Source organism: Oncorhynchus nerka, linkage group LG14 (genome assembly GCF_034236695.1).
Source record: "Oncorhynchus nerka isolate Pitt River linkage group LG14, Oner_Uvic_2.0, whole genome shotgun sequence".
Taxonomy (NCBI): Eukaryota; Metazoa; Chordata; class Actinopteri; order Salmoniformes; family Salmonidae; genus Oncorhynchus; species Oncorhynchus nerka.
In genome coordinates, this window is record NC_088409.1 from 32,046,384 (window position 1) to 32,050,393 (window position 4,010).

The 4,010-nt window shown below is 44.4% G+C and overlaps 1 long non-coding RNA gene across 1 annotated transcript; it reads right to left on the reverse strand.

The window, feature by feature from the left end:
* Positions 1 to 205: 205 nt before the first annotated feature.
* On the reverse strand, positions 206 to 911 carry LOC135575214 (uncharacterized). Its single transcript, XR_010465764.1, has 2 exons — positions 792 to 911; positions 206 to 611 (listed from the first exon to the last, which is right to left on the reverse strand). It is a non-coding gene; the product is annotated as an uncharacterized LOC135575214 (long non-coding RNA).
* Positions 912 to 4,010: the final 3,099 nt, after the last annotated feature.

Below are 4,010 nucleotides of genomic sequence, written 5' to 3' on the forward strand. Positions count from 1 at the left end.
CAGTGGGTCAACTGCCTGTTCAGGCGCAGAACGACAGATTTGTACCTTGTCAGCTCAGGGATTCGAACTTGCAACCTTTCGGTTACTAGTCCAACGCTCTAACCCAGGGGTCCCCAAACTTTTTCCTGTGAGGGCCACATAACTTTTCCCTTCTCTGATGGGGGGCCGGTGTCAGTTTGTAACAGAAAAAGTGTGACGATCGTAGGGGAGCTTAAAAAATTTATTGTTTTCCAGAAAGCCACACATAACCAAATAACCCTTTCCAGGTTCTTTACAGAAAAAAAGTCAGGAAACAAATAATAACACTATTAATGAAATAAATAATAACTAAATAACCCTCTCTGAGTTCTTCACAGAAAAAACAGGAAATAAATAATAACTAAATAACTCTCTCTGGGTTCTTCATAGAAAAAAAAGCCATGGAACATTAACTTTCTGTCGTGCCATGCACAATCTTAACAGATAAAAGTTCAGCTCAGTTGTCAGAGCAGAATCTCTCTGACACATATGAGCAGTCTCTTAAAGTTCTTGTGTTCCTTCCTTATAATCCTTTTGTAGGTTCCAGTAGGCTTGTAGACACCGCTGTTTGCAGCTCTCTCTCATCAACTTCCCTGTGAAAACCACAAAAGAAGCAGGTTGAGAAACTGAACTAAGTGATACAGCACCTACACAGCACAATACATTTCACTACCAGTATGGTTGTAAAGATGGATTTTATCCCAGTAGATTTTATTATGATTATATTTGTTTATGCTCAGAATGACTCATTCAAGTCAGAAAAGTGAGCTTACCTATGTATGTTCATCAGTGTGAACTGTGGGCCTGCATCTGGCTGGTGAGAAGTTGAATATCAGGTTCCATTCTAGTTACAGCCAGTCTCAAGCACTGATGCAAATGTTCATCTGTCAATCTTGATCTCATCGGGTTTTCTCGCAGATATACGTGCTGCCAAAAACTGTGGACATTTTCATTGCGTGTTTTTTGATGTTTGGATATGTGTCTTTTGGGAGGGCGGCATAGAAGTCAATGAGACTGTTGGGCTTGAATGCGTCTTTCAGAACATCACAGTTCTGTAACTCAGCCAACTCAAACTGATATGAAGGCTGGGCTTCATCAATGTCGGCAACAAAGGGGTTCTGAAAAAGACGGATTTCTTTTGCATGAACATGTAGTTCACTGAATCGCACACCGAACTCGCCTTCAGCATTTCCAGTGCTTCCACGCACTTTTCAGCTGGGAACGGGACCGCTGGGTTCTCTGTCTACAGGTTTTGGGTAGCAGGAAGATGGACGAAGTTGCGCTTTTTCACTTGTTCCAAAAGCAGCGCTAATTTCACCTCAAATGCTTTTATGTGTGAATACATGTCGCAAATGAGTTTCCCCTCGCCTTGTAGCTGCAAGTTAAGGCTGTTAAGTATTTCTGTCACGTCTGTTAAAAATGCGAGGTGCCATTTCCATTCTGGGTCGATCAGCTCTGGGACCGTTTTGTCTTTTAAATGAAGAAATGCATTCATTTCGGGTAGCAGCTCGTAAAAACGCCTCAAAACTCTGCCCCGGCTCAGCCATCGGACCTCTGTGTAGTACAGCACATCTCCGTGCGTAGACTCCAGTTCAGACAGGAATTCTTGGAACTGCCTGTGTTTAAGTCCCTTTGCTCTGATGAAGTTTATGCACGACACCACAACCTTCATTACAGAATCCCACTTCAACACTTTGCAGCACAGTGCTTGCTGGTGAATTAGGCAGTGGACTCGTAGCGGGGCGGTGAGACACCTTTTTTCCAACTCCCGGTTCATGCGTCCTATTAGACCGCGAGTTTCGCCCACCATGCTAGGAGCCCCGTCAGTCGTGATGCTAGCTAGCTTTGACCAGTCCAGGTCCAACTTCTCCATGGTTTGGCACACTTTGTCAAAAATATCCTCTCCCGTTGTAGTCCCTTTGAGACTTTGGAGGGCTGCCAGCTCCTCGCATATCTCAAAGTTTGCGCTAACTCCACGAATAAAAATGAGCAGTTGCGCTGTGTCTTGCACGTCCGTGCTCTCATCCAGTGCTAATGAAAAAAAAGTCAAATTCTTTCGTCTTCTGCCGCAGCTGGGCATATACATTACTCCCGATTTCTTCAACGCGTCTGGTGATTGTACTCGCCGACAGACTTACGGCATTAAATGCATCTTTCTTCTCGGGACACACCTCCTCCGCGACAGCATCCATACATTTCTTAACAAACTCTCCGTCAGTGAAAGGCTTACCGCTTCTTGCTATCAGTTTAGCAACCCGAAAGCTGGCCCGAACGGATGCCTGGTTCAGCTGAGCTTGGCGTACAAATGTATTCTGCTGAGATAGTAGTCCACTTTTTAGCTTTGAGAGTTTCTCTGCTCGTATTTGGCCTTGCAAGCTATCGTACTTGTCTTTGTGACGGGATTCATAGTGTCGGCGAAGATTGTATTCTTTGAATACCGCCACCGTCTCTTGACAGATGAGACAAACAGCCTTTTCTTTGCATTGAACAAAAAAAAAATTGTTTGTCCACTGCAGGTTAAATACCCTGCATTCTGAATCAATTTTTCTCTTACCTAACCTTTTCGCCATTATTCCGTTCTCTCTTTGACAGGGCCGGGCCTAGGATTTTTTTTCTGGAGACCAAATAGGAAAAAAATTCGATAGCGTCTCTGGTATTGTTCAGAGGGCCGGGCCAAATGTGCTGACGGGCCGTATCCGGCCCGCGGGCCGTAGTTTGGTGACCACTGCTCTAACCACTAGGCTACCCTGCCGCCCCAAATGACATTGCCAAAGTCAAGGATCGGTAGGACGGTCAGTTTTACGAGGGTATGTTTGGCAGCATGAGTGAAGGATGCTTTGTTGCGAAATAGGAAGCCGATTCTAGATTTAATTTTGTATTGGAGATGCTTAATGTGAGTCTGGAAGGAGAGTTTACAGTCAGAACCGTCCAGAGCAGCCTGGCAGGTGCGGGAAGCTTTCGGTTGAAGAGCATGCATTTAGTTTTACTTGCATTTAAGAGCAGTTGGAGGCCACGGAACGAGAGTGGTAGGGCATTGAAGCTCGTCTGGAGGTTAGTTAACACAGTGTCCAAAGAAGGGCCAGAAGTATACAGTATGGTGTTGTCTGCGTAGAGGTCGATCAGAGAATCACCCGCAGCAAGAGTGACATCATTAATGTATACAGAGAAAAGAGTCGGACAAAAATTGAACACTGTGGCAACCCCCATAGAGACTGCCAGAGGTCCGGACAACAGGCCCTCCGATTTGACACACTGAACTCTGTCTGAGAAGTAGTTGGTGAACCAGGCGAGGCAGTCATTTAAGAAACCAAGGCTGTTTTGTCTGCCGATAAGAATGTGGTGATTGACAGAGTCGAAAGCCTTGGCCAGGTCGATGAAGACGGCTGCACAGTATTGTCTTTTATCAATGGCGGTTATGATATCGTTTAGGACCTTGAGCGTGGCTGAGGTGCACCCATGACCAGCTCGGAAACCAGATTGCATAGCGGAGAAGGTAGATTTTAATACACTTAACCCCAACATTTCTCCAAGTTTTCACCATCATTGTGAAGCCTTAGTTATTTTGCTGCTTTGACAAATTAATTTCTGAAGATTATTACACATTTTTTATTTATAGTATGTGATTAGTGATTATTTCCCTGTTACGTGAAATCTCTTTTTAATATGGGGAAACTATTCCTTTTTGAAACATTGAACATCTATCTAATAGTCAAATCATCATGTAAAAGCCGATGAGCTGGTTCTATTATTTTTGCCCGTTTTCTGGCGTTTTGTGGTGAAAAACTGAGCGGGTCGAGAATAACACTTCAACCCTGTTACCCACAGGCTAAAAATGATTTAACAATTTGTAAAAAATGGTGAAGCTTGCATTCAATTGCCCCTCCCTGTTGCACACAACAAGCTCCCATTCCGCCTGTCACAAGGGGATTTGTGGCTGATTTAGGATGAAACTGTCAACCTTGTTGTCACGCCCTGACCTTAGAGATCCATTT